At 47.4% G+C, this 24,565-nt stretch overlaps 1 non-coding gene across 1 annotated transcript; it reads left to right on the top strand.

Annotated features, from left to right (window-relative positions):
• Positions 1 to 13,506: 13,506 nt before the first annotated feature.
• On the top strand, positions 13,507 to 13,613 carry LOC120677036. Its single transcript, XR_005676101.1, has one exon. It is a non-coding gene; the product is annotated as a small nucleolar RNA R71 (small nucleolar RNA).
• The last annotated feature ends 10,952 nt before the right edge of the window (positions 13,614 to 24,565 follow it).

The following is a 24,565-nucleotide window of genomic DNA, read 5'->3' as shown; positions in this document are numbered from 1 at the left end:
GCACATAAACACCAAGTTCCCAGGACCTTCACGCATCATGTGCGCGTGAAAAAAGTGGTTTAGAATGATGAAGGTTCGGTACTCATCCGCCACGGGTAGATATGTGACTTGAGCATTTTCCAAAACACCAACATACCGCGTAATGCGTGTGACCAGTGAGGTTAAGTCGATGGGAGATTTGCTCGTGATCATTTTCTGCCAATGTGTGACCATGCCCATGTCGGGTGAGTAGCAAATCTTCTATGCGATAGTGAACAGGAACATGAGCCCTGAAGTGCTGCACAGCCTGAGGTCTGCTCGGGAAAAGACTACCATAGCGAGATACTTGGCTAGGACTCCCAGAGTTGGGTTATGGATAGAAACAATGCTTTTTTTTACTACTTACTGGTTTATCTGAGATTTCACTCCACCAAGCACTACGGTCATAATCATGTTCTTCTGTTAATGCAGTAGCCTCTAAGGTGCATTTCTTACTAAAGCCTAGTGCATTACTAAAGTCTTTGAGTTTCATTTCAAAGAACTCGTTGAAAAAGTAAAAGTGGATTTTAGTTTCTTATCCAACGGTCTCAACATGGAGCGTTGTCAATAATTCCATGGTAAGAAGGTGCGAACCTGGTTCGGTGATGTCGGTGAAGCGCGAGCATCCTACAGCCGTGAATGCATGGTTCATGTCCTGGCGGAGTCCCATCATCATGAGGAATTCTGTCTCGAACCACTTGGCGTGGCCGTACGACTGCCTCTTCAGTAGCTCGAGGGCATCCCGCTTGTAATCGATTCAGACTACGATCTGATCGACCGTAGTCTGAACTCTGATTTTAATGTGGGGCCTCGGGACTGCAGGAGATGCAGGGTCTTCCTCCTCTTCCTCCTGGGATCGTGACGGTCGGTGGACTGAGACCACCGACATGTCATCCCGAGAGGCTGATGACGCTCACGAACTCCGGGATCGGGATGACAAGCCGAGCTTCTTCACCTTGTTCCGGATATCCCCCAGACTGACATGACTCTTACAAAAGATTAGTGCAAAGAATGTGCAGGGAAAATACTAGGGGAGGTCAGTGGTTAGTCGTTCTTGTGGTGATTAATCCACCACAAAACGTTCTTCGTTCAGAGTATTGATTATTCAATGGAAAATATTTTTGTGGTTTTGTTTATCGGAGAGAGTTACTACTAAATTTATTTGGATAGTGTTGAGCTAATTTCAGCACTACTACTATGTTTTAGTGGAGCTAGCACTTGAGTTCACGGCTTAATTAACTTGGAAGAGTGTGATTAAGTAGAGAAACTCATAGGGAGGAAGAGAGAAATTGAGCTCTGGAAAATGGCCTGTGTACTCAGAGTGATGGTGCGAAGACAAACGATGGTGTGGTCGGCTTTTATAGGCGCACGGCAGGGCTAGGCGGCCGGCCTGTGATGTGTCGGGCGGCACTTCCCGCGGCCCTTCTGCCTCCACGTCGGAGTCTAAGCCGTAGACATGCTAGTACTCATGCTCTAGTGGGCGACGATGCAATGTTTGTGGAGGTGGACAGGACGGCCAGCCATGATCATGGTCACTTGGCCCTGTACCACTCCAAAGTCTGTCGGCCCTTTCCCTTTGCTTCATGTGCACTCCAGGTACTCCATCCCTTCCTGCCCCATGACGAAAGGACAGAAGGCGGGGCCGGTCGGCCTACACTTTGGCCAAAAAAATTTTATGCAATCTTAAATGATTCAAAACTAAAAAAAGTTGGTTCAAAATTTAAATATGACATGGAGTGAAAAGTAAAAACGATGCAAGAAAACAAAACTACCCTATATGCAAATGCAAGAATGGATATGTACCATGGTCCTCATGGCGAGGACTCAGGTTTTGTGTCCAGAGCGGGACTCTCTATACCTTTAGTTTTGTTGTCATCGCCGGATGGAGTTCCTAACGAAGACACTTATCTCCACAGTTCCTTCTTGGTGGCGGGTTTTGTTTTGATCACTTTCACCTCCAATTCCTCAAATTCTCTACGAAGGATTCTTCCTCTTGCATTCCTGTAGTTGTGCACCCTGATCTCTGTTGGTATTTCTTAACGATCACAGATAAGATCCGCAAGCGCACGAAAAATACCGTTGTAGCACTTCACCCGGAGAGTATTCAGGGTATCGTAATTTCAAAGGGAACGGAGGTGTAACGATCTTCTGGCTAGCTTAACCCAGGAGAACATGAAGTAGGAGAGCTTCAGGTAGTGTGGTTTATCTAAGGTTAAGGGTCAAGGTAGGTAAACTTAGACTCGTCACTTGTTTACTTCGGGCACCGGTCTGACCTAGGTACTGTTAGGGACCACCGGCTTGTGGCTCTACACTATACTCGGATAGGGGGGAGTGCACTAACCACGAAGCAGCTTCGTAGTGGATCGGCAGGGCTGTCATCACCTGCTGTCTACCCCGCAATACTGTGGAGCACGAGGCAAACAAAGGCAATCTAAGACCTAAGCACCATGCTTAAATCTTCGACTACTTACTCTAGTATTGCGCAGGGTTACCCGTCTTTATCAGGGGCCCTCTACCAGAGTATCCGTAACGAGAACGGATGATGAACCCATAAATAAATGAATAACTTAAGAATACTGAACCAAGAACTTAACAGAAGATGAACTCCGGATACATACTCAAGTGGTTTGTATCCGTTGAAGTACAAGATGAAGAGAGGCCGACATGTCCGCCTCTTCTCCTATCCTCCACCTCTCACACTTCCCTACTCTAATGCTACAAGTGGAGTCCTACTACTACTCCTTCTCCTTTTGTATGTGATGGGATGAATGAATGCCATGAGAGGGTGTGTGGAAGCTCCTTTTATAGTGTGGAGAGGTCGGTTCCTGGGTGAGATAAGCGCGGGAACGCTGGCATCCGACTTTAGCAAGGTGGTGGCAACCTTCCTTCCAAGGCTGCTGAGGGGGCCGGGAACTTGTCCAGGTTCGGCCGAACCTGGGGTTCGGCCAGCCCCACACTGCCGCCTCTGGCCACCGTCCTTTGCAGGGTGACTGGTATGTGGGCCGTCTTGAGTATACATCGGTGCCGGGGCTTCATTCGTCAGTTTGCCCTGCTTTGTGGGCCCTCTTTGTAAGTATGACGTAGGGTTGGATATTCTCTGCAATTGTGTCGCGTCTTTTGTATGTTTTTGCCTTATTCCGTGTATGGGTGCCTGCAATACAAGAATCACCAAAACGCATGGAAATGGTTAGAAAGAAGCCCTATAACTACTTTTGGTGTTTGAATGTTATGAAAAGATGCAGGAGTTGACAGTTTTATTTCTGACTTAAGAACCATCAACAACACCCCCACACTTAGCCTTTGCTCGTCCTCGAGTGAAGAGGCGAAGACTAAGGTGGATGCAATTCCCTAGAAGAAACCTGCATACAAGTTATTCCAAGTGTCTACCATGCTTACCTTGATAATTGAAATTTGGAACGGTTTAAACTTCAGGTTCCTTAGTATCTCGAGCTTAGATACTTAGGTTTTATGAATAGCTTAGCTCCTTAGTTTGTTCTCTCGAATCTCTCCTTTTTGCTTTTTGGATTCTTCACCAAGGCAAATCACTGCCTTTCTTTTCTCCTACCTCTTGAAAGGCTTATGTGGAGCTCAGGGTAAGGAAAAAGTTGAAGGCATACATATTCCTCTTGTGTTGCTAGGTCAAGGACTAGATCCTTAGGAAAAACAAGTCATAAACCTTGATCAAGATGTGCATGTTTGTGGAATTTTGTGTGGATGGTGTATGAACTCCTTCCATGAACTATCTCTCTTCTTCTTTTTGGACATGGGCTATTTTTCTCTTTTTGAAATGCCTAGACCTTCATGTGTCCAGTTCTCTTTTGAGTATTTTAAACCTCCATGTTTCCAACTCTTTTTTTTTCATCATGCTTTCTTGAGCATGTCCTTCATTTCTTTAGCCCATTTCCTTGTAACTTGGAGAGAGTAGTCATGAATAACATGGAGTTTTTATTTTGTGGAAAATGGAATGGAATATTCTTGCACAACCCCCATTGTGGAAGTTTGGCAAAATATGTGGAGTGTACGTGATCTTGATCATAGGAATATGAAGTGCATCTCACAAAAGGTCACAACAATTTGACAAAGCTCAATGAAATAACAAGTTGCATATGTAGAAGGTTTTAAATTTTAAACAATATAAGGCTTTAGATAGGAATTTTCATAAACAAACGAGGAGCCATGCTATTTATTTTTATTTTTATAAAAGAAATTCCAAGTATTTTGCAAGGGAGAACTAGGTTCTAATCATTTTAACCATATCTCAAAAGTCAATTACTAGATTAGCATGGGTCCCTGTCATGTATTGGTTCACAAGCACAAGGTGAAAATAAGGAATAAAAAGTATGCAAGTTTTATAATGGAGTTCATGGAGCGCATAGCCATTTTTAAATTTATTAATGTAATTTTTGTGTGCATTTTCATTGGAACATAGTGGAAACAGAGGTAGGAATACAAACCGAGGTCCAGGTAAATGCAAGGTCGAGATGGGCCCTTCCTGGGCTCAGCCGAACCCATGGGTCGGCCGGCCCAAGAGTGGCCCCTCTGGCCCTGTCCCTTTTGTGCGTGGTCCATCTCGGTGTTGTTTGCTATGTTAGGTACGTATGGCTCCCCCACACTAGACTTTTACCTGCGATCTTATTCAGAAACACATGGAAACAAAACAAAACTCCGCCGGTTTGAAAACCGGGGAGTTCATCCTTATTGAAATATCAAATATGGGGGCACATTGCAATTGAAGGGAAATACAAGAAAATAAAGACTGAATGTGGTAGTGTGTCCAAAGATAACTGTGAAGGGTGATGTGCAGCCTATGGTTGCCCTTCTCAACACACTTCTCTAGGCATTCTATTTTAACGCCTAGACCGTGGTGGAGCGTATCGTAGTCGTCCTTGACGGACTTGAGCTCTAGAGTGAGCTCCGCCACGTGATCGTTAAGCTCCTTGTGTACATCGCGCAGTTTGATCACTATGCGGAGGAGCTGAGCGACCTTTGGTCCCTTGAGGACCTGCTCATCATCTCTTTCGTATTGCCCACCGGGGCGCATGATCGGAGGAGGAGGGATGTGCCTCTTAACGTGTTTGGCACCCTGAGGGGAGGATGCCACGAACTCGGCTTCTCCTTTATCCTGAGGAGAGAGTTCGGGCATCAACCCCTTGCCATACCCACCGCCTAGGGTACGGATGCCTAGAACGTGAAACGGTTGTGGAGGCGAGGGTGTTGTGGTCGTGCGTGTGGACGTAGTTACATAGTTGTGGCTAACGACATTGCCACTTTTTGTATACAACGAATACACGTGCTCTTGACCCTCCTCGAGTGGCATCGGCAGGAGCGGATCGGCGAAGAGGTGCTTGGAGACGTCCTTTGATGCGAGCATCCCCGTCGTCGGACGTGCAGAATCTCCTGGACCTGTGCACCTACCCCTCTTGGCGGAGATCTTCCTGACGGTGTGTGCCGACGAACGGCAGGATGAGGGGCCGCCATGGCGGTTCGGCCGAACCAGGGGTTCGGCCGGCCCCCCTTTGGCGCTCCTCGGCATCTCCTCCGACGCCGGTGCAGGGATGATCGCCAATGGAGTCTTGGTGATGTGCTTGGCCTCCTGGTCGACTTCCATGGCTGCAAGGGCAAGATTCGCCCGCGAGGGCTCTCCCTCAAGAGCAAAGGTGGACGAGGCTTCGTTGAACGGAATGATCGCCTTGCTGGCCATGGGGAGAGCTCAGAGTTGTGGAGAGGAAGAGAACAAGAAGATCAAGAATGGAGGCGAGGATGAGAGGAGAAGGAGACGATCATTTTAAAGGAAAAACCGGGAGAAAATTTCCTTTCTGCAGCCCGGCACGTATGGAAATGAAAAGTGGCCGTTCGAGGGGATTCAAATATAAAATTTGGAGGGATGTCACTGCCAGGTGGGGTCGGCCGACCCAGGGGTTCGGCCGGCCCCACATGGGCCTCTCTGGCCTCCACTATTTTCTCACGGGTTGGGGGGCACAAGGTGGTCCTCGTGCAAGTGGTTTTGGGTTTTATTTGTGTGCTGAAGATTTTGAAAAGTGTCGAATACTATTAGGTTTATAATATCAAACTCTTCACTAGAGTTATATGGCATATGAAATTTTTTTAAATGCTTGCCATTTACCTTGAATAACTTACTGTCGTCATCCTGGAGTGTGACGGCCCCGTGTGATGATGTGTTGACGACGGTGTATAGCCCCTTCCACTTGCTCTGAAGCTTGCCTTGGCCGAAGAGCTTAACCCTAGAATTAAATAATAATACCTTATCTCCGGGTTTGAATTCTTTCTGTTTGATCCTCTTGTCGTGCCATCGTTTTGTCATGTCCTTGTAAATCTTGGCACTATGGTAGGCCTTCTCCCTCCATTCTTCCAGTTCTGCCAGTTGGATTTGTTGTTTTTTTTCAGCCTGCTTAAGATCCATGTTCCATTGCCGGATGGCCCAGTGGGCCCTGTGTTCCAGGTCTACTGGCAGATGGCAAGTTTTGCCATAGACGAGTTGTAATGGAGACATCCCGATAGGGGTTTTCTATGCTGCTCTATATGCCCAGAGTGCATCAGGCAGCTTACTTTTCCAGCCCTTCCCCATCTCATTGACGATTTTCTGCAGAATGTTTTTGATATGTTTGTTGGACGTTTCTGCTTGACCGCTTGTTTGTGGGTGATATGGGGTGGCAATGTTGTGCTTGGCGCCTAATTCTCTTAGGTAGTTCCGGAAGGTTCTGTCAATGAAGTGTGATCCCCCGTCACTTATGACCATTCGTGGAGTTCCAAACCGAGGGAAGATGACTTCTTGGAACATCTTCTGGGCATGTTTGGCGTCAGCAGCTCTGCATGGTAGTGCTTCCACCCACTTGGATACGTACTCCACTGCTACCAAGACGTACTCACAATCCTGGGACTTTGGGAATGGTCCCATGAAGTCGATGCCCCAAACGTCAAATAACTCAACTTGGAGATTGTGAGGGGCATCGCGTTGCGAGCTGTTATGCCACCTTGCATTTGGCACCTTCGACATCTCCGAATGAACTCTCTGGTGTCTTCATATATTGTCGGCTAGAAGAAACCACTTTGCCAGATTTTTGTTTGAGTTCTGAATGCTACATAGTGGCCTCTGTATGCTGCAGTGTGGCATTTCTCGATAATTTGCATAGCTTCTATTGCGGGTACGCATCGTCTTAGCAGACCATCTGTGCATACCTTGTACAGGTATGGGTTGTCCCAAAGGTGTCGTCGGCTCTCAAAGATGAGCTTTTTCTTTTTCTCCTTCGGCGGTATGTGTCCTGAAACCATAAAGTTCACAATATTTGCGTACCATGGGGTGGAGTCTGTAACCTTTAGAAGCATGTCATCGCGTAGAAAGTCGTTAATCGGTGGTTCCTGTAAGTTAGGAACCTGCATATGCGATAGATGATCTGCAACTGTATTCTCTACTCCCTTTTTATCTTTTATTTCAAGGTCAAATTCTTAGAGTAAGAGAATCCATCTTATTAAGCGAGGTTTAGCATCTTTCTTGGTGAGCAAATATTTCAAAGCTGCATGGTCAATATAAATGTTGACTTTTGCTCCAACCAAATAATATCTAAACTTATATATAGCAAAGATGACAGCTAGGAATTCTTTTTCCGTGGATGCATAGTTAAGTTGAGCTCCAGTCAGAGTTTTGCTAGCGTAAGCGATTGCATGATGCTTCTTATCTTTGGTTTGGCCTAAGACTGCCCTAACAGCAAAGTCACTGGCATCACACATTATTTTGAAGGGAAGGCTCCAATCAGGGGGTTGGATGATTGGAGCCGAGACGAGTGCCTTTTTAACGATGTGGAAATCTTCTAAGCACTCGTCCGTGAACTCGAAGGGTGCATCTTTAGCTAATAGTCTTGTGAGGGGTCTAGCAGTTTGCGAAAAGTCCTTAATGAATCTTCTGTAGAACCCTGCGTGCCCTAGGAAGCTACGAATGCCCTTAACCTTTACTGGAGATGGAAGCTGTTCTATGACTTCGATTTTAGCTTTATCCACCTCGATTCCTCTTTCGGACACTAAGTGTCCGAGCACGATGCCTTAACGGACCATGAAATGGCATTTCTCCCAATTGAGAACCAGGTCCTTCTCTTAGCATCTTTGTAAGACCTTGTCTAAATTTTCAAGATAATGATCGAAAGTTTTTCCATAGACGGAGAAATCATCCATGAAAACTTCCATGATTTCCTCTATCATGTCGGAAAAGATAGACATCATGCATCTTTGGAATGATGCAGGAGCGTTACATAGCCCAAACGACATCCTACCATAAGCATAGGTTCCGTAGGGGCATGTGAACGTGGTCTTACTTTGGTCGTCAGGATGGATGGGGATTTGATGATAACCCAAATACCCATCGAGGAAACAGAAGGAGGAGTGCTTGGCTAGCCGTTCTAACATTTCATCGATGAACGAAAGCGGAAAGTGATCCTTCATTGTGGCTGCATTGAGTTTTTGGTAATCTATGCACATCCTCCATCCCATGACTATTCGTTGATGGATAAGTTTATTTTTGTTATTTTCAACGACCGTCATACATCCCTTCTTTGGTACTACCTGGACAGGGCTAACCCACTCGCTGTGTGGCCCGAGATAGATTATCCCGGTGTGCAGGAGTTTCAGGACCTCTTTCTTGACGACCTCTCGCATCGTATTGTTGAGCCTACGCTGAGGCTCTCTAGAAGGTGCTTTTGAAGGATCTATCAGGATATGATGCGTGCAGAGGGTAAGGCTGATTCCCTTAAGGACATGGAGCGAGTAGCTGAATACGGCCCTATGCTTTTCTAAAACAGCAATTAACTTTGTTGTTTTCTCGTCAGATAGCTTGTCGCTAATGATGACGGGGGGTTTCAGTGTCACCATATAGAAAGGCATAGCGGAGTCTAGAAGGAAGAGGCTTCAGCTCTATGGGTTGACGAGTAGTTTGTTCATGAGTAGGCAACTCAAAGGTTTGGTCCTAGTCGTCTTCTTCTTCAGTAAAGAGTTCAGCATCTTTTTCTAAAGAAGATTCAGGAGTTTCTACAGGAAGAACGGCTTCTACCTCATCAACTGATTCTTCTTGGGGTGTAGGTTCGGCACAGAATCTTTGATCGATGGATTGGTAAGCTAATGTCCTTACCCCCAAGAGTTACATCGAGTGTTCCTAAAGGGGAAATGCTTTGGAAAATTTTCTCGACGGGATGCCCGATTAAAGCATCAAAGTCTTGGACTTCAGATATGAAAGTCTAGGGAAATTTCTGTTTTGTCGTACCAAACCGGTATGTCATGCAAGATTTCGATCCCTTTTATGGTGCAACAAGGTCCACTCCAGAGTGATCTCGAGGTCGGGAGCAACGAGTTGTCACTTAGGTGGCTAAGTGCAAAGGATGCTGACATGATATTTGCTCTGACCGTTGGGCTGTAATGAGCTGAGACAGCAGTTTCTTGGATGAAATAGGGAAGAGTATACAAGGGCATTTGAATTCGAATTGCTTCGAGTGACATCTCCCCCTCATGTATCCATTCACTATTCATGACAGCTGTCACCCCTTTAACAGCTTCTTGAAAGGAGGCTTTATTCAGAGGGGTTATGGGGTCCCTGGGAACTGGAGGTCTCTTTTCACGAGGATACATCGAGGTGTTTCCAAAGTTTTGAAAAATGTCCTCCTCGATGTTGAAAGGGAACTCAGGAGGTTGAATTTCTTCTTCCTCCATCGTTTCTGGTTCGGGGGAAGGTTCGTGGTTGGTTTTATGGGAGTTTGTGATTGGGCTGTAGAATCAACCAACGGAACTTCCTCATGGCTTGAGGGTTCTGCTACCGGAAGGGTTTCTGTGAAGGATGTGTTCTCTAGGATACGATCCAGGAGAGCTTCTCCTTCGGATGTGGTTCTATGGGTGAACGACCCTCCGGTAGAGATGTCAAGCTATAGGGCAGATTCCTTGCTAAGCCCTAACCAGAAGTGTTGAAGCAACAAGTGGTTGGGGATAGACAAGTCTGGGACGGCATTCGTAAGCTGTGAAAACCTGGGCCAAGCTGCACCTAAGGATTCCTTCTCATCCTTACAAAAATCGAGGATTTCTTTCCATAGGGAAGCGATCTGAGAAATGGGGAAGAATGCAAGACAGAACCTATCCCATAGTTTTTCCCATTCTCCATTTACTTTTCCTACGTTATGGGCGTACAATTGCCTCGCCCTCTCATTGAGAGAGAAGGGAAACAACTTCCACCGAAGTGTTTCTTGTGCCATGCCTGCGATTGACAGACATGAGCACAACTGCTCGAACTCTCGTAGGTGGTGGTAGGGATTTTCATTATCATATCCCGAGAAGGTTTGTTCCTGAACCATGGCTATAAAGCCAGGGCGGAGCTCGAAGCTGGAAGCTGTGATTGGCTTCGACGAATGTGGTGGCTCTATGAACTCGCCCTTGGGAGTAGAAAGGTTTTGGATAGAAAGATTTTCCATGCTAAAGGAAAAAGGGTAAACGAAAAGATTAAAGAAAGGATACATGGGCAAACTAGGTTCGAAGATAACTACAGCAGCCGTTCCCCAGCAACGGCGCCAGAAATGCTTGTTGGTATTTCTTAACGATCACAGATAAGATCCGCAAGTGCACGGAAAATACCGTCATAGCACTTCACCCGGAGAGTATTCAGGGTATCGTAATTTCATAGGGAATGGAGGTGTAACGATCTTCTAGCTAGCTTAACCCAGGAGTACAAGAAGTAGGAGAGCTTCGGGTAGTGTGGTTTATCTAAGGTTAAGGGTCAAGGTAGGTAAACTTAGGCTCGTCACTTGTTTACTTCGGGCACCGGTCTAACCCGGGTATTGTTAGGGACCTCCGGCTTGTGGCTCTATGTCGTAATCAGACAAGGTGGAGTGCACTAACTATGAAGCAGCTTCGTAGCGGACCGATAGGGTTGTCACCACCTGCGGTCTACCCCGCAATATTGTGGAGCACGAAGCAAACAAAGGCAATCTAGGACCTAAGCACCACGCTTAAGCCTTCGACTACTTACTCTAGCGTTGCGCAGGGTTACCCATCTTTATTAGGGCCCTCTACTAGAGTATCCGTTACGAGAATGGACGATGAACCCGTAAACAAATAAATAACTTAAGAATACGGAACCAAGAACTTAACAGAAGATGAACACCTGATACTTACTCAAGTGGTTTGTGTCCGTCGAAGTACAAGATGAAGAGAGGCCGACACGTCCGGCTCTTCTCCGATCCTCCACCTCGCACACTTCCCTACTCTAATGCTACAAGTGGAGTCCTACTACTACTCCTTCTCCTTGTGTGTGTGATGGGATGAATGAATTCCATGAGAGGGTGTGTGGAAGCTCTTTTTATAGTGTGGAGAGGTCGGTTCCTGGGTGAGATAAGCGTGGGAATGCTGGCAACCGACTTCAGCAAGGTGGTGGCAACCTTCCTTCCAAGGCTGAGGGGGCCGGGAACCTGTCCAGGTTCGGCCGAAGCTGGGGTTCGGCCAGCCCCATACTGCCGCCTCTAGCCACAGTCCTTTGCAGGGTGACTTGTATGTGGGCCCCCTTGAGTATACGTCGGTGCCGGAGCTTCATTCGTTGGTTTGTCCAGCTTTGTGGGCCCTCTTTGTAAGTGGGACGCAGGGTTGGATATTCTGTGCAATTGTGTCACGTCTTTTGTATGTTTTTGCCCTATTCCGTGTATGGGTGCCTGCAATCCAAGAATCACCAAAACTCGTGGAAATGGTTAGAAATAAGCCCTATAACTACTTTTGGTGTTTGAATGTTATGAAAAGATGCAGAAGTTGACGGTTTTATTTCTAACTTAAGGACCGTCAACAATCTCCTTGTCGATTCTTAGTCATTCTAAGAGCTCGGAAAGGATATCGATTGTGGGGGTTGATGTCTTCTCCTGCTCTTTCTCGGGTTTCTTCCTGTTGAAAGTTCTGACCTGGGAACTTTGTTCGACCTTCGGTCAGGAGGCGAACTTCTCTGTCTACCCATTGACGTTGAGTTGGATTTCTCCAGCTCCCACATCAGTGTGTGCATTTGCGGAACTCAAGAGCGGCCTTCCCAAAATGATAGGGGTCTTGGCGTCGACTTCAATGTCGAGGACGACGAAATCAACGGTAATGAAGAAGTTTCAGATTTTTACTGGAATGTTCTCCGCAATTCCAGCAGGGTAGCGGACCGACTGGTCCGCTAGGTGCAAGCACATGACAGTAGGGGCAAGCGCATGATAATTTAGTTTATCGAAAACTACCTTAGGCATGATGCTAGCGCTTGCTCCCAGATCGCAAAGAGCGTGCGAAAAGTGTTGGCTCCCGATTGAACACGTGATTGTGGGGCATCCTGGATCCTTCTTCTTTTCCAGGAGAGGATCAAGTATAGCTGCGCTACACTCCTCTGTGAGTTGCACGACCTCGGTGGTGGGCAGGTTTCTCATGTTCCCAATATACTTGGCATAGGTTGGGACCTGCATAGCGTCAAGAAGTGGTATGTTGACATATAACTTCTTTATTACCTCAACGAACTTGCCGAATTGCTCGTCGACCACCGGCTTCCTTATCTGTTCCGGAAATGGTAAGGCAATAGTGTCATGAAACTCCCATTAAGCTCTAGGGGGTTCCACTGTTTCCTCCTGGGCAGCAGTTGTGTTGGACTCTTCGGCCTCCTCCTGATCTTCATCTCCAGTAGTGGTATTGCTAGCGGGTACGGCTTTCCGCCGAGATCCTGCATCTTTGGGATATAGTGGCTCCTATGTGGACTTACCTGTCCGCGTAGTTACCACACTAACATTTTCCTTAGGAGAAACTTCCGGTTGTCTGGGCAGTTTTCCCGAGTTATTGTTAGGACAAGATGAGGCTAGTTGAGCTACTTGAGTTTCTATCATTTTATTGAAGCTCAACTGATTTTTAATAACAGAATTCAAACCCTCTAGTTGTCCGACCAAAGGTTCTAAGATCCTGTCATTAGCAAGAAATTTCTTACTAATGTTGTCATTAATCTGCTTCCGGCCATAAACTAGGTCTTTCAATGTAAAATTATTATTAAAATTCATACCTTGCTGTTGACTAAAAGGGAGGTTGGGCTTGGAATTACAATCCTGCTGAGGACGGAAGCCTGAGTTGGAGTTCTTTGCTCCAACGAAGTGCAATTCCTCCTGGATAATCGGGCAAGAGTTGCCCGTGTGTCCAGTTTCTCCACAAGTCTCGCATGTTATGTGAGAGTCCATAATCTGGTTGGCCTCCTGGTGCGGAGACTCTAGCCTCTTCATGAGAAGGTCCATCTTGGCAGCGAGCATATCGACACTGTCGATATGATGAATTCCCTTGCGAGTCTGTTGCTGCCTTTCTCCTTTCCAACTTTGGTTGGAAGCAATCTTCTCTACCAGCGCTTTCGCTCCGGTGACATCGAGCGAAAGAAAGGAACCACTAGATGCTGCATCAATGTGGTTCTGGGCTGGCGTGTTCAGGCCATGGATGAAACTCTGAATAATCAGCCATTCTTCCATGCCGTGGTGGGGGCATGCTGCAATGTATTCCAGGAATCTCTGCCAAGCTTTCGGAATGGCTTCATCCGGCAGCTACTGAAATCCAGAGATTTTGCTCCCGAGGGCAATGATTTTGCCCATCGGGAAGTACTTTGTCAGGAATGCGTTGGAGCAGGCATCTCACGTGGTGAAGTCTGCTTTGTTGGTGTAGAACCACATCTTCGCCTTGCCTAGCAAGGAGAATGGGAACAGCCAAAGACGGACGTTATCCATAGTGGTACCTCTGGGGTTGATAGTACTGCTCACTTCCAGAAAATTCTGGAGGTGAGCGTTGGCATCCTCGGATGCCTTTCCACAGACTCGCTTGAACCATGTTCACCAGTCCCGATTTGAGCTCAAAGCCATCGTTGCCTTGGTCAGTGTTCAGTGCAGTAGGGATGTGGCTGCTGGATGGGGGCCAAGTAATGCCTAAGAGTCTTGGCCATGGGTGGTGCTGAAATAGGTGAACAAGGGTTCCAAGTGGGTTTCTTCTGGGGTGGGACGATGCGGCATCTCATAATACGCCCAATTCTCTGAGGATTCGGATCGATGTTGGAAGGTAGATCAAAACCGGTCATGCACTGCTCTACATCAATAAAACGAGAGAGAGAGAGAGAGAGAGAGAGAGAGCAATGGTAAGCCCGCTAAAACTAGCGGTGATAAAACAGTAAAGTTTATCACTCAATTATACGATAACTTTAGCCAATTGCTTCCCCTGCAATGGCGCCAGAAATGCTTGTTGATATCTCTTATGCTCAATCTGAATAGGTATTCTGCAAGTGCATAGAATCACTGGTGTCGCACTTCACCACGGAGTATTCCGGGGTATCGTGAAATCCTTAGGGAAGCATTATGGTAAAGTGTATCGTAAATTGTAGTGATGATCTTTACTAGATCAACCAATCGACTGGATTAGCAGGGGTAAGCCAGATAACGGGTAAGGATAAATGGCCAGTCTATGACTGTTTGACACACAGGAGATTCTATACCTTAGAGAGGTAGCAGCTAGGAGGACAACAAGCGAGAAAGGACTCCTGAAACACTTCCAAACTATTGAGCTAGCCTCACTAGAACTAATCTAAGCTTCCGTCTTGATGCCGACACCTGGATCTTACTTTGGCAGCCTAAGAGAAGGACTCAGAAAGGGATAAGAAGGGAGTCTGATGTCCTTTGGAACATACTGCTATGAAGACAATCGAACATGGTGGAATACGAGGGACAGACAAGGCTGTCACCACTTGCCACCTACCACTGCGGTGACGTGGGGTGGAACACACTTCCTAGCTTGTACTAAGTCAGACACCACATCTGCTCTCGATACTAGGATTTCTCTTGAGGCCTTCAAGAGAAATCCCCCTCAACCTAGTGAACTAACTTGAGTTACACCAGTCTGGGCAAGAAAACCCATAAGACAAGCTCTGACATGCAAGAAAGATAACTTAAACTGAACTAGAGGTAAACTACTCCCGCAGACAAGTACTGGTACTTGAGAAGATAAATAACTTATGAAAAGTAAAGCTGACTCAAGTAAATAAAGAAGATTACTTATATTAAAAGAGTCAAAGGAAAAGATACAAGAGCTTATACTGAGCTCCGATGACGACTCTGGATACCCGAGACAAGCTCGACTCGACTCTAACTCCCAACTACTAACCTACTCTAGACTTGAGAAGAGAGAATTGCTCCTTTGAGTGTGTGTTTACAAGTGATGGAGAGGGTCCTATTTATAGCCTTCCAAGGTCGGTTGATGGCCGATAATGCAGGTAGCACCGGGTGCATGCAACTGTAGAAAATGTGCTTAAGTTCCACATAAAGCCGGGAGCTGAGGGGCTGCAAGGTGGGGCCGGGCGGCCTAGCCTTGTCCCACCTGTCCACTGGCCTTCTGTGGATGGCTCCTGATTGCTCCTGGAGGTCGGTACTTCGGGTGGTTTCCTCGGATGATTGATTCTTAGGCCGGGCGTCCTAGGAGAGGCCGGGCGGCCTGGCCCCGGGGCCCGTTGATCCTCCGTTTTGCCGACATTGCAGATAAACGCTCCATAATGCCTCTGAGATGGGTGGTTTCCCCATTCGATGATCTGGGGACTAGCTTGTGGGTCCTTTGCTTGATCCTTGTGCCTTCTGGGTCCACCGACTAGATTTGAGATGTTCACCTTGCTCTGGAGTTTTATGAGTATGTCATGTTGATCTTGTAAAAAGATTGCACCTATGTTTGTGGAGGTGTTAGGCCGGCCAGCACAAAATATGCCGGGCGGCCTGGATCTTCTCTGATTTTGACCATCTTTGGACTGTGAATTCCTGCAGGCACAACTCATCCAAAACTTGTGAAACTTATTAGAATTAAACAAAATATGTATGGAACATGGTGCAAGAACTCAATTTATTCCCGAGAAGTTAACAGTCAGAACGTGAAATAATGGCCATCATCAGTGCCTTTCTCTTCTTGTCAGCACGATGAGCCAGTATGAGATCCTCTTGGGTGATAGCCAAATTCACCAGATAATTATAAGAATCAGCATGGACAAGATTTACCTGCTCTTGCAGCTTGGTGCTAAGTCCCCGATGGAAGTGATCACGCTTCTTAGCGTCGGTGTCCGCGTGATACCCAGCATACTGATAGAGATGGTTGAAAGCCTGAGCATACTGTAGTACAGTATGGTTGCCTTGCGCCAATGCCAGAAACTCATTAAGCTTCTGATCAAGAAGACCAGCCGGAATATGGTGTGCTCCGTAAGCATTCTTGAATTCATTCCATGAGACCAAATGATCAGCCGGGAGAATTCCATGGTACTGATCCCACCACATACGAGCTGGACCGCGGAGCTGCTGCGCGGCATAACGAGCTTTGCTAGCCTCTGAACATGGGACAAATAGCAAAGAAAACTTGGATTCGAGTGTGCGAATCCAAGCATCCGCGTCGAGTCGTTCCTCTGCCTTGGTGAAGAGCGGGGGCTGAGTGCTTAGGAAATCTTGATAGCTAGCCTCCCGTGAGTGGTTAGCATTGTGCCCACCCTGCTGTTGCTGAGCCTGAACCAGCTGTCAAAGGATCTCGGTCTGGGCTGCAAGCATTTCGGCAATGCCCGGCGATGGAGGTGGTGGTGTGCCACTCCCTCCAGCTCCAAAACCACGGGTGTGCCTCTTGTTGATCCAACCAACTGAAACATGAGTGGTTAGCATTAGCCACAATTTTCCAAGGCTTCAAATGGGAATACACAACTTAAGGCATGAATTAAATGATAGGAATTGCATATGATTGGTTTACACAGAAACTATTAATACTAAAAAGAGCATAACTGGAGTTCTGTGTATCCAATGGACTTTAAAATTTTAGAGGAGTTAGATAATTTCGTGAGCTACAACTTTGGTAGTCAACTCAGAGACTAATTCCCAGAGTAAATTAGTCGAAAAATTTAGTTTCTACTCCTCTGATTTTGCTATTTTCAGAAAACACAGCCTCTGTATTTGCGAATATGTCCTGCTGTGTAAGTCTAATTGAGCTAAAATTTGGTGAGCATTTAGATGATGAAATTTTGAACAACTTTGGTATTAAACTAATGGCCCAAAACTAAGTGGAAACATGGATGAAAATTCGAACTAGCTGTTGCGTTCATATTGACTAGTTGCCACGTCATATATACATCATTTCACATGTGTTTTTACATTGATCCCATCTCCACTTCTCTTACTACATTTTTACATCTAATCATCAGAGATTACTCAACTCTAAGTTAGCCTAGTAGCCCACCATCCAAAATTTAGGCTACACTAAGAGGAGTTCTACAAAAGCTGTCTAAATGCTAACGGTGCCTAGTTGAGAACCGAGGCGGTGCTCTCGACCGGAGAGTGAGGCGCGATCAGAACGGGTTGAGGGTCGTGCTCCTAGAAGTCAACATCAGAAATGCCATCCATCTCCTGGGGCTCCTCCTCACCGTCCACCGGTATTTTGTCAGGTGGGACGTGAAGAGCGTGCTGCTGGTGGTGGAGCTGTGCGTTGGCGTCGTCTAGGTCGAGCCGGAGATCATGGAATTGATCCCCTAAGAAGTCGAGCTCAGCATCGCGCTCAGAAAGAGTGATCTGCATCTCCTGGACCTGGCCCTCAAGTGTGCCAATACAAGCTCCTCTATCAGCTAGCTCATCACTGGGCACCTGCATCTGCTCGTCTCGCAGCTGCAAGATCATCTGCAAAGTCTGGACATGGTCAACTAGCTATGCAGTAGCCTGACTCTGGAATGTCTGGAGTCGGTATAGTGCGTTTATGCACCGTGCCACTATCCTCATAGCGCAAACAGGATCCAAGTCTCCTACAATGTGAACGTGGTCCATCCTATTCTGCCACAAGATATCACCCTCATCATGTGCCGGGAAAAGTCCAAATGTCGTGAGAACAACCTCTATCGGGTGTGCATCACAAAAGGCTGTGATACCCCTCATAGCGGCCATCTCCCACGAGTCGAGCAGGCAGTGCCCAACCACTTGAATCCCGATCGGTGCCCACTCCACATTGAGCGGGTGCTATAGGATCGTCAAAGTGACGCTGCAGCGACGAATTCCACCCTCCATGAAGTCATGGCCCTCGTAGAGCTGTGGGTACGGGTAACCGGAGGCGCTGAGCATCTCCTACAATAGACGGGGAAGTCCCTCCCAGTGTAAGCATAGGGATTGCACGTGACCTTGAGCATCCATCATCATCACGTCCTCCATCTGCCGAATAATGCAGACAGTCAGCGAAAGCGGAACAGATTTTCTAGACTGGTTCTGAGTACTTAGACAAAATGAGTATAACTAATGAGGATATGGACCAAAAATTCCCAAAATTTACATAATGTGCCTAAGATACTTGTGAACATTTTCTATAGTCAACTCCAACTCAGAAACAGAGCTTAAGATGGTCAAATCCTTAAGTGTTTGCTTAAAGGTTGACTCAGATTTCAGACTGAACAGAGGGCTAGTTTTTGTACTCTCGGTACCAAACCACTTGACCAAAAATTCTCAAACTTTTACAGTAGTTTCATGACTCAGTTAGCTACAACTTTCACATTGAATGTTTTCTCAGAGAAAGCTTTTAAGTGGTTCGAAAAATTCATGTGGCCAGCCTGCTACAAGTTGACAAAAATACAGGGGTTACCAATTGACTGAATTTCGTGGGGTAGAGTTCTCCAAAATTTTTCATATTTTTACAGTAGTAAGTAGACTTGTCTTGATACATTTCATTCAGCAGGCTCAACTTAATTTGAGGCTTTTTACACTTTTAAAAAATTCAAGTTTTTCTAGCTTTCAGCAGTTTGAACAGATTTGCTAGGAATTCTTTAAGAAACTTTGAGATATGTCTTTTTCGAGTTCATTTGGAATTCAGATATTTGATTTTTTGAGATGAATGCACGTCCTAGACATCCTCACAACAAGAAAAGTTACCAAATAGCTTTGGACTTACATACTTTGTACCGGTGGCATACTTAGATACGCATCTCTATTTATCTAGTCGATTAACCAATCGTCCTACATTACGGATTCGTGGTTAGCGCACCAGTAGAAAATCGATAGTTCGGATATATATTGCACCTTTCGTGCCAGCACTCACGAAAGCATTTCCATTCATTACCGATCACTATAGAACCGGCATCCATACAATTCCCGCCGTATGGATAATGTTAAGCATACTCCATCGGGACAGTGTATTGACAATGTACTGTCTTGGACGGGGAATTGAATTCCAATTTCGGACCATTACTCCCAATATAATCAATCGATGGTTGGTATATTGGCAGCAGCTCAAGTAGGCCACTGCTTGAGCCCAGCGTTCGGCTCGCATCACTCGGAAGGTCAAACTCCCTCAACTGACTGAGCAAGCATACCTTCACGGTGGCGATGTCGGTACAAAATTTAAATACTAAGAGTAAGTGCTGGAAGTCAGTCATACAATATAAGCCACCTTTATTTATCCCCATAATTTTCCTAGGGCTTTACGTACTAGACTTTTCCTTAAGAATCCATCACTTTTTCAAAAACTTAGTAATTCTTGAAGTCAAATTTTAGAGTTTGTTTTTTGAAAAGGCGAGATGTAATCTCTTGTGGTGCTATCTGTTCGCTTTGATACCAGCTATGATGGAACCACCCAAAATATATTGGGTTGAGTGCGGTAATCATCGTTGCTAGGCAACTTTGACCAAAAGACCGCACTACACGGCAGTTCCTCGAGTAAAATCTCGATTAAAGCCATGCTAACCGGGATCGACACAAATAGCAACTCACACGAATGCGAGCCCAGAGAGTACAACATAGAACATTTCTTACCACTCAAAGATGTGCAGCAGATTTATTACAAATCAGTGAAGCAGAATAAAGTACTACAAAGTTCTTAACTACTACAGTTCATCAGAATTCCTTATTCAGCGGAAGATAAAAAGTATGACAACTAGCGATACATAGATGCCACAATGAAGCTTGTATGCGACATCACTCAGCAGGAGGGGTATCAACACGCGCTGAGGGACCATCCCACTCAACAGACCAACTCGAAGGCAGAGTACAAGGCCAAGTCAAACCAGCAATCATTTCCTCAGAGTCAGTACCTAAAAAACTGTGCTACAAGCAAGGCTGAGTATACTAATATTCAGCAAGACTTACCCGTCATCATATATACCTTAGTCCATTATCTAGACATTCAAGGCTTGCTAGGGTTCTTGGTTTGTTTTGCTGAAAAGCAATAAAGAGTAGATCCTTATATTCAAATTTTAGCTTTCAAATTCTAAGTTGAATAACCATTCTAAGTGAGCATCTTACTTTCTAGGCATGCATGGTAATAAAGCATTAATCATTAAACAAGATTAATCATCAACATATTCCACTTGTTACTCTATGTGACAGAAATTGTTAAGCAATCTCAAACCGTGAGAGGTAGATGATTCAAATCGAGTTTCTTAACCTTGCAAGACAAACCTAACTCACACGTATGGGGAACTACGCCACCCACATGACTTTTCCCCTTTCTTTCTAGTTCGTGGATCGATCCGGGTCGTCCCCCTCGACTACAGAGTCGGTGATGAGGACATCAACTACAACACGAGTACATCTACGCCAGCAGCACCTTTCTCGGTGACACCAGATGCTCCTCCACCCCAAGCGCCACCTCCTTCTGGGGCAATCACTCGGGCCCGTGCAAGAGAACTGAACTTCTTCATGCTACTGAAGAACAAAGGCCCAGAAGAATAGATTCTGGCCCAACTGAGGCCCTTGTGTGGGCGCCTAGGGCTGGCCACCACTAGGGGCTGCGCTCCCTCCCTGGCCGCCCCTCTCCTAGGGGTTGCGCCCCTCTCTCCCTCTATTTAGATAGAGGCATCATTTGTTTCCACACTCGAGTTTTGTTTACATTTAGCTTTAGCTACTCTTGACACGCGCAAAACAGTGCTGTCCTCGTGTAATTCTGAACTCCACCTTCGAGTGATAATCAGATTGCTCACATCTTTTTCTTGTTCATTCTTCGATTGCGAATAGGAAAAGATCTTCGTGATCAGGCTGACCTTGCATCAACCAGGTCGGTAACCACAGGGAGTTGGTTCAGCGATTGCATTGGCGCTTCGGGCTCGCTCATCGTAGTCAGATCGTGAGGGTCATCTTCCACCAAGTCGAATTTATCCCCACTCACCGAAAGATCGGGCACTCCGACTCTATCAAGTGGTATCAAGTTTCCAGGTTGATCGGTGAGTTTATCTAGTGTTCTTCCCTTTCCTACAGTCCACAAAACCAAAACAAAAATATATTTCAGGTTAGATCATTGTCCCAGCAACCTTTTGATCCTTGCACTTTCTTTCAATAATTTGCATTGTTGAATTTGTGTGCTTACGCGTTAAATTGTTGTTGGTTGCATTGTGTCTCTCGTTCTTTCTTTTTCTCGCACTGCCGCCATTTCCATCACCACACAGCTTCCCAGCATACACTGATTTCCCCCTGATCGCGCTTCTCTGGATCGCGCTCTCCTGGCCAGCACCGCAAACCCCTACGATCGCGGCTCCCCTGATCGCCCCGCCCCCTGCCTTGTGTGTTTGGCAAGTCAAAAAAAAGAAAGAAAGAGAGAAACACAACCGCGCGCGTGATTCCTGATCGCGCCTCTCACGCACCGACCCTCCCCTTTCCCTTTTTTTTCCGGATCACACCTCCCTGTCCACCGGTTGTGTATTTCTTTTGACAAGTTTAAAACAAAAACAAAATAGGTTTGCCTAATCCTGATCGACCTCAATTAAGAAAGCTTTGGTCGCCTCGGAAGTCCTACCATACAAAGGGACGTCATGATCTTCTTGTTACCAGAATACCCCTACCTTTCCTGGAAAAGTGTGTGTGGTAACTTGCTCATTTGTATTCCTTTGTTCATATAATCAGTTTGTGAGTTTCTCCAGAAAAAAATAGAAATGAAGAAACAAAAAAAACAAAGGGGAAACCGAAAGGAGGTTACCTCATTTGGGTGCATCACGCAGGACGCCCAGGTGTGCGCACCTGCTGCTACCTGTTCTTCCCTCTTGTGTTTTCCTTTGCCCCCATACCCTTGCTCAACTTTTGCACTTTGTTTCCTGCAGCTTTGATTACGTGTTTGGTACTATAATTCAACCTTGCATTGTTGTTTGATTGTGCTAACCCTTGAATTGAGTGCAGCCTACCCAAAACTCCACATAGTTCTACGACGAGCAGACTTTGTTTCTCCAGGCAATCGCTCCTCCAATCTTTCGCCGGTTCTACCTATTAGTTGCAGATCACCCCTGTGTGCTTGGTAAGAATGGATAAGAATTTGATAACAGCACTACTGTGAGTGCCTTGTCAGCCATTACACCCTTGTTGTCGTAGGCTTTGTTTTTGTGTTTGCGCTAACTATGGCAGGAGACGAAGGCACAACGGATGAACAACTGTAGGACATGCGAACACGAGTTGACGGATTTGCTGCGGACATGAAGATGATGCATGAACGGCTTGACTCGACGATCACGTCATCGACCGAGAGGTTTGATCAGCTCGACCTCGCTCAGACGGTGTCGGGTACCACGACTAGGGACACCCTAATCGGGGTACTAAGATCGCCTTAAAACACAAAGGCCCACGGCCTCCTTCCAATCTGAAGGGAAGGACTCAAAGAAGCACAGCGTGCGGCCCATTCGCATCCCCCTCGAACCCGCGGGACGATCTCCGCCTCGCTCGAGGGTCCCCGTCGAGACCCCTCGGCTGCGTCCTGCATCTCCGACTCGCTCGAGGGTAGCGCACCTACCCTCGAGCGAGCAAAACATCTCCGCCTCGCTCGAGGGTAGCAAACCTACCCTCGAGGGTGTAACTCATCTCCGCCTCGCTCGAGGCCACCTCTCGGCATAAGGGACAAATGGCCCCGCCGCTCAACCACTCGCCGTATGGAGGCATTAAAAGCTAGCCACTCCTCCACGGCTCCCAGGACGGGCGGCGTCGGGCCGCCATTCCTATAGTGGATGTGACCGGTGTCTCATCCGCCGACTTCAGTCACCGCTCCGCCATCCCGGATGCTGTAGCAGCACTGTTGGACCTGCGACGCGAGACAAGACAGGCTCTGCACTGCTCCCGTTACTATTCTGCCTACACCGACCAACCGGACCCGCCTCCCGCTGAGGAAGGGGTCCGACGACGTCACGTGCCCTTCAGAGAGGGGCGCTCAGTACACACGCGCATAGTCCCGGACCTCCCCCCTCGAGGGGTCCGGGACCTCCACGTGTCCCCCGGACCTTCTAGTGCGCGTGACCGCGCTCCGACCAGGGGGTCCGGGACCGCACACCCCGCTACAGCTACTGCTGGTGCGTGCAGGACCCAAGTCCGCTGGGCCCACCGAACGCCACCGCGCCATATATAGAAGATCATACACCAGCGACGACCACGCCGCCCGCAAGGACGGGCAGGACGCCGGCACGATCTCTGCAAGACCAAGGACGATACGCACGCCCAATGCCATGCCCCACGGTGTACTTTCTACAGTATGCGACCACTGTACCCCGCGATTCGGGGGGAAAACGACGACTTCCACGCCCACTCATGTGCGCCGCCCCTCCTTGTGACTATAAAAGGAGGAGGCGGGCTACCGGTAGACGGGTGCTCGGACTCTCGCTCTCACGCTCAGAGGCACAGACACGCTCTCTCTCTCTCGGAGGATGCTCAGACGCTCCCAGACGAGATCCATCATCACCCACGCTCCGGCATCCCTATTCGCCACGTTCAACCCCACTTCTAGCAGAGACCTGGGAGCTTCCCTCCCTCTCTCGCCTCCTTGTATCCCCTACTACAAGCACTCCGGGTGCAAGATAATACAGTGCCCTCGCACACCCCCTTTGCTAGACGTACGGCCCCGCGGCCGAAACCTGGATAAACCGTGCGTTGGTGTGTTGCCACTTGCATCGTCATTTGGGACGAGGAAACACGCAGCATTTACTAGATGGGATCCAGGCCCCTGGGTCGGGACACCGACAGTTGGCGCGCCAGGTAGGGGAAGACGCGTGACATTTTTCTCTCTTGTTCCCATTTTGATCTCTAGGGATGGCGGGCAGATCCAACCCATACCCTATGGGTGTTTCGGATCCTCTCCCAGCAGGATTCGTGATCTGGTTCGGGAGTCGCAAGTTCAGAGCGACCGGCAACGGTTACCTCATGCAGCTCCTCTCGCCCAGATGCAACCTCGTCGCTCCGACACCATCAGCCCAGCGCAACAGGCTTTCGGGCCACCGTTCGCGACAAGCACGCACGGAGCGGCGCCACGCGGCACGCCACAGCTCCCCCGTGTGGGTTGAGGCTGGCATGTCGCAACCCAGCATCGCGCCTAACGGGGCCATCGCCTCATCATCACGTGTCGCGGCGTCATCTGCACCGACACTGTTATCTGCTGCAGCACCAGCGCCTCCCAGGGGGGGTCGACCTCGCCTTCGCCCTTCCCCTTTGGGATGCGCAGCACTGCCGCTCACACCTACGCCTCTTCAATCAGCACTATCTTCACCAAGCATGAGGATCTGCCGGGTCATCATCTTCTATCGATCCGCAGCCTCATCGCATCG

This window comes from Panicum virgatum, chromosome 5N, assembly GCF_016808335.1.
Source record: "Panicum virgatum strain AP13 chromosome 5N, P.virgatum_v5, whole genome shotgun sequence".
Classification (NCBI taxonomy): Eukaryota; Viridiplantae; Streptophyta; class Magnoliopsida; order Poales; family Poaceae; genus Panicum; species Panicum virgatum.
The sequence above is the reverse complement of the archived record's forward strand: the minus strand, read 5'-3'. Positions and strand labels throughout refer to the sequence as shown.